Source organism: Poecilia formosa, unplaced genomic scaffold, assembly GCF_000485575.1.
Source record: "Poecilia formosa unplaced genomic scaffold, Poecilia_formosa-5.1.2 Scaffold806, whole genome shotgun sequence".
NCBI classification, from domain to species: domain Eukaryota; kingdom Metazoa; phylum Chordata; class Actinopteri; order Cyprinodontiformes; family Poeciliidae; genus Poecilia; species Poecilia formosa.
The window spans coordinates 9747-15578 of NW_006800745.1; the positions used below are offsets into that span (position 1 = coordinate 9747).

At 44.9% G+C, this 5832-nt stretch overlaps 1 protein-coding gene across 1 annotated transcript in view; it reads right to left on the reverse strand.

Annotated features, from left to right (window-relative positions):
* The window catches only part of LOC103131667 (E3 ubiquitin-protein ligase HECW2-like), a 14617-nt gene extending 9698 nt beyond the window's left edge, over positions 1 to 4919 (reverse strand). The window contains exon 1 of the mRNA XM_007543369.2: positions 4687 to 4919. The gene's annotated coding sequence lies outside the window, so the exon portion shown is untranslated. The remainder of the gene's footprint in view (positions 1 to 4686) is intronic.
* Between the last annotated feature and the right edge of the window lie 913 nt (positions 4920 to 5832).

Consider the following 5832-nt stretch of genomic DNA (forward strand, 5'->3'; position numbering starts at 1 on the left):
TGGTTCTATTGGTTCCACAGGTTCTACTGGTTCTGGTGGTTCCACTGGTTCCAATGGTTCCACTGGTTCTACTGGTTCCACTGGTTCTATTGGTTCCACCGGTTCTACTGGTTCTATTGGTTCCACAGGTTCTACTGGTTCTGGTGGTTCCACTGGTTCTACTGGTTCTACTGGTTCCACTGGTTCTATTGGTTCCACTGGTTCCACAGGTTCTGGTGGTTCCACTGGTTCCACTGGTTCTACTGGTTCCACTGGTTCCACTGGTTCCATTGGTTCCACTGGTTCTATTGGTTGCACTGGTTCTACTGGTTCTGGTGGTTCCACTGGTTCCACTGGTTCTATTGGTTCCACAGGTTCTACTGGTTCCACAGGTTCTACTGGTTCCACTGGTTGTACTGGTTCTATTGGCTCTACTGGTTCTGGTGGTTCCACTGGTTCCAATGGTTCCACTGGTTCTATTGGTTCTACTGGTTCCACTGGTTCTACTGGTTCTATTGGCTCTACTGGTTCTGGTGGTTCCACTGGTTCTACTGGTTCCACTGGTTCTACTGGTTCTACTGGTTCCACTGGTTCTACTGGTTCTGGTGGTTCCACAGGTTCTGGTGGTTCCACTGGTTCTACTGGTTCTGGTCGTTCTACTGGTTCCACTGGTTCTACTGGTTCTGCTGGTTCCACAGGTTCTGGTGGTTCCACTGGTTCTACTGGTTCTGGTGGTTCTACTGGTTCCATTGGTTCCACTATTTCTACTGGTTCTGCTGGTTCCACTGGTTCCAATGGTTCTACTGGTTCCACTTGTTTACTGGTTCTATTGGTTCCACTGGTTCTACTGGTTCCACAGGTTCTACTGGTTCTACTGGTTCCACAGGTTCTACTGGTACCACTGGTTCTACTGGTTCTATTGGTTCTACTGGTTCTGGTGGTTCCACTGGTTCCAATGGTTCCACTGGTTCTACTGGTTCCACTGGTTCCACAGGTTCTGGTGGTTCCACTGGTTCCATTGGTTCCACTGGTTCTACTGGTTCTATTGGTTCCACTGGTTCCACTGGTTCTATTGGTTCCACTGGTTCTACTGGTTCTATTGGTTCCACTGGTTCCACTGGTTCCACTGGTTCTACTGGTTCTGGTGTTTCCACTGGTTCCAATGGTTCCACTGGTTCTATTGGTTCCACTGGTTCTATTGGTTCCACTGGTTCCACTGGTTCCACAGGTTCTGGTGGTTCCACTGGTTCCACTGGTTCCACTGGTTCTACTGGTTCCACAGGTTCTACTGGTTCCACTGGTTCTATTGGTTCCACTGGTTCCACTGGTTCCAATGGTTCCACTGGTTCCACTGGTTCTACTGGTTCTGTTGGTTCCACTGGTTCTACTGGTTCCACTGGTTCCAATGGTTCCACTGGTTCTACTGGTTCTACTGGTTCTGTTGGTTCCACAGGTTCTACTGGTTCCACAGGTTCTGGTGGTTCTACTGGTTCCACTGGTTCCACAGGTTCTGGTGGTTCCACTGGTTCCACAGGTTCCGGTGGTTCCACTGGTTCTACTGGTTCTGGTGGTTCCACTGGTTCTACTGGTTCCACAGGTTCTACTGGTTCCGGTGGTTCCACAGGTTCCGGTGGTTCCACTGGTTCCACTGGTTCCACAGGTTCTGGTGGTTCCACTGGTTCCACTGGTTCCACAGGTTCTGGTGGTTCCACTGGTTCCACTGGTTCCACTGGTTCCACAGGTTCTGGTGGTTCCACTGGTTCTACTGGTTCCACTGGTTCCACAGGTTGTGGTGGTTCCACTGGTTCTACTGGTTCCACTGGTTCCACAGGTTCCGGTGGTTCCACTGGTTCTACTGGTTCTGGTGGTTCCACTGGTTCTACTGGTTCCACTGGTTCTACTGGTTCCACTGGTTCTACTGGTTCCACAGGTTCCACTGGTTCCACAGGTTCTGGTGGTTCCACTGGTTCTACTGGTTCCACTGGTTCTACTGGTTCTACTGGTTCCACAGGTTCTACTGGTTCCACAGGTTCTACTGGTTCCGATGGTTCCACTGGTTCTACTGGTTCCACAGGTTCTACTGGTTCCACAGGTTCTGCTGGTTCCACTGGTTCCGATGGTTCCACTGGTTCTACTGGTTCTACTGGTTCCACAGGTTCTACTGGTTCCACTGGTTCTGCTGCTTGTGGTTCATTTTCTCGCTCTGGCTGGTGCCGGGTCAACAGGCTGCTGGACCGGGCCGGTTCGGTCCGGTTGTGGTTAGAACCGGTCTGCTTTATCGGCCTCTGATGAGCCACTGCTTCTNCACACACACACACACAGTGAAACCTCAGACAGGGATTTACGGGAGAATAAACCTCCATCCAGATGCAGGGCGCTGTAAATCCGGCTCACGTGGCCGACCCGGTCTGATTCTGGGTCTCCTCCCAGAAACCAGCTGCTGTGACGTTGCCATGGTTACGTAATGGCTCCACCGATGCTGGGCGAGATGCGGGGAGCGGACCGGACCGGCCTGCAGGTGGAGATCGGTGCGAACGGGTACAGAGGTTCTGCGCTGTAATCCTGCCTCCTGTCCGAACTGACCCGGATTACCGACCCGTTTCCAGGGAAACCGCCTCCAGCCTCCCAGAGAGGGGTCGTCAGAGGAACAGGTCCGGTTTCTGTGATTCTGAACCTTATGGATCCAAAACACGCTGCAGGGGGTCCAAAGGGCGGAGCGGGGCCATTTCTGGCTCCGACCCGAGTTCTGGAACAGAGTGAATCTGTCCGCTAGCAGAACAGATTCACCAATTTATCTTACAGAAAAATTATATCTTCTTCAAAAAGTATAAAGTGCAAAAAATAAAGTTTTTGGTTTTTCATCTGAATGAAAGCAGCTCAAACTCTGACCTGCTTTTACTCTAAAACCCAAATAATAAATCATCCAGACCGGTAGAACCCAGACCTGTCCTGATCAGTTTTCTACAAAAGAAAAATCTGTTTTCTTTATCTCAATAAAATAATCACTTTCACTTTATTATCGAGCAGATACAATAAAAAAGAAAACATTTTTTAAATATTTATAAATTTTGTTTCGCCTTGTGTTTTAACTGAAGGATTTTGTCAAAAAGTTTGTACAGCTGGCTGACCTTTGACCTCCATGTGGGTTCATTAGAGGACGTTTTTATCTCTTTATTTGATGACTTAATGAGGATTCCAGACTGATTATTGCTCTTTTGTCTCTCCGTACCGGGCTGCACATCATTCATTCATTGATCATAAAATGATCGTTTCCCTTCTGACAGACTGTCGGTTACGTCCACCTGAGTAAAATGTCTGGGCCGTTTCTCCTCTGAGTCACTGGATGAAGAAAAAACTGAAAATGTTTCAGAAACAGAAAAATCTGCAGATTTCCTTTTAATGCACAAAGTTTGATTTTATTGACATTTATTTATGCTCATTTTGTAAATGCTGCAGTGTTTTATAACGACACTGTATTTATGTTGAAATGTTGCCCTTACTGTTCAGTATTTTCCACAAAAAGAAACAATAACATATTTTATATATTATTTCCGTCATTAGTTGAAAATGTAACAAAATTTTCCTCAAATATTAAAGCATTCAGAAGAAAAATTTATTTTTCACTAAATTAATGTTTAAAACTTTTAAACTGTAAGCTGGATATTAGTGATTACAAAGAAAAAGTTTGACATTTAGTTCTATTTATTTATATTGTTATAATTTTATGACCTCATGCAATGAAACATAGTTTCAATGTAAGTTTTATGATATTAATCTGTTTAATGAACTCGCCCAAAGGAAACTAGCTTCAGCTAAATCTGGTGCAACTCAACTTTTATTCAGATTTTAAATAAACTAAAAAATAAAAATGTTAGTTCTTTAATAATAATATTTATTGTAGTAGATATTTTATCAAATATCTATTTTTTTGTCTAACGCTGATTGATCTGAAGATCTGGATCCAAAAACAACAATACATTTTCACACCTTGCTGGTTTTAAACATTTTAAATATTTCTGCTGGTTTTTGCTGAACAGATTTTATTTAATTGCCTGTTATGGTAAATATTCTGTCTTTAAATCCTTTTTCTCCGTTTATAAACAACCCTGCAGCTCCTCTGGACCAGCCATGTTTATCTGTGGGGAAATAAAACATATTTTTATGAATCTGTGATGTGAAACGAGCCGAGCTGAGGATGAGGATGAAGGTCTGATCCAGAGGAAGCTGCAGATCTGAAATGCTGCGTTTGCATCTTTAGTTTTCTTCAACTTTGATCAAAGATTTTAAAAGAAAACAAAGAAAACAGGATGAAGGCCTCATCATCATCATCAGTGTCTTTTACCGCAAACTGATCTGACTGCAGATCGATTTGAAGCTGATTGACGACCAATCACAGGCCAGCCCCCCGGCCCCCAGGTGGAGGCCGAACCGAACCGAACCATGTCAGCAGAATCCGCCTTACATAACAACGCCGTCCGGCTCCGCCTGTGCGGGACGTGCGGGGACTGTGCGGGGTTACTGTGGGAATTCCCTACGTCATCGCCTCTCATGCAGCATGCAGAGCTTCACGCGTGAAGCTGGACGGCATCCCGCATCGGTGCGGAGAACCGCTGCGGCTGTTTTACTGACACGCATCATCATCATCATCATCATCATCATGGTTACCTCTGTCCCTGCGCTGCGGGACGATCACCACACGAAGCTTACTTTTGACGCAGAGCTGCGGGTGGAGGAAGGATCCCCTCCTGCGGGTCCTGCGGGTTCTGCGGGTCCGATCCAGGGAAAGCTCAGCCTCACCTTCCTCTCTCTCAGTGTGTGTGTGTGCGTGTGTGTGTGTGTGTGTGTGTCTGCACCGGAGGCTGCTGTTTCTGCGGCTCTCTCTCACTCTCTGCGCAGCTGCAGTCCGGCTGCAGAGCATGCGGCTCACCGGAGGATGGCGTCACGCGTCCGGCTCCGCATGGCGATGGGGAAAAACCCCGAAAGGGCGGGATTCACCCAACCTGTAGAATAACACAGACCCTTCCGGTTACATCTCTCATCATATTAAAATTAAAATATGTCTGAAAGCTGCAGCCACCGAACTGATGATCCAGTTTTCATTTAGAAACATCATAAATCCTGCAGATCAGAGTCACAGCAGGTCTAACGGTTTTCTAGAAACTTCATCCAGAATGTAGAAACTAAGTTTATCCTCTCATTCACTCATTTATGCTGACAGGAAGTTCTCCTGAACCGTCATGTCTCCAAAGCGGTAAGCACTGCTAGCTAAAACGTTAGCTAGGCAGGCTAATATCCAAACACAATAAACATTAGTTCCGCTAATGCAAAAGAGATACACAAAACAAACATATTTAGCAGATGCTAATGCTAAATAGCTATTCCAATACCTATTTAGAGGAAGCTAATGCTAAAATGCTAACTTCAATTAAAATTCTTAAGGACAATAAACTAATAAATTATGTAAATTTTGTTTTGACATAATTTACATTTCTATAACACCTTAAATATTATACTTATATTCATATGTTGTTCTTGCTCTCTGTGTTTTACAGTTAAGGGAAAGCTAAGTGCGCCAAACAAGCGCAGAGCGAAAAATTAGCTCTGCTGTTAGCATTAGCAGAAATGTGTCTAACACCGTATTCACCACAGCAACCAGTACCTCAGCATGTTCTNTAATAAATAAAGATTAATAATGAATAATATATATATAAATATATAATATATAATATGTTTTTCAGCCAACGAGTCCAAAATCCAGTGAGATCCATCCGTGCTGCAGTGAATCCGTCTCTCTTTATAGATTTCTCCCTCTTCTTCCTCACATCGTGTCTTTAGGAAACTTTCAAAACAAAA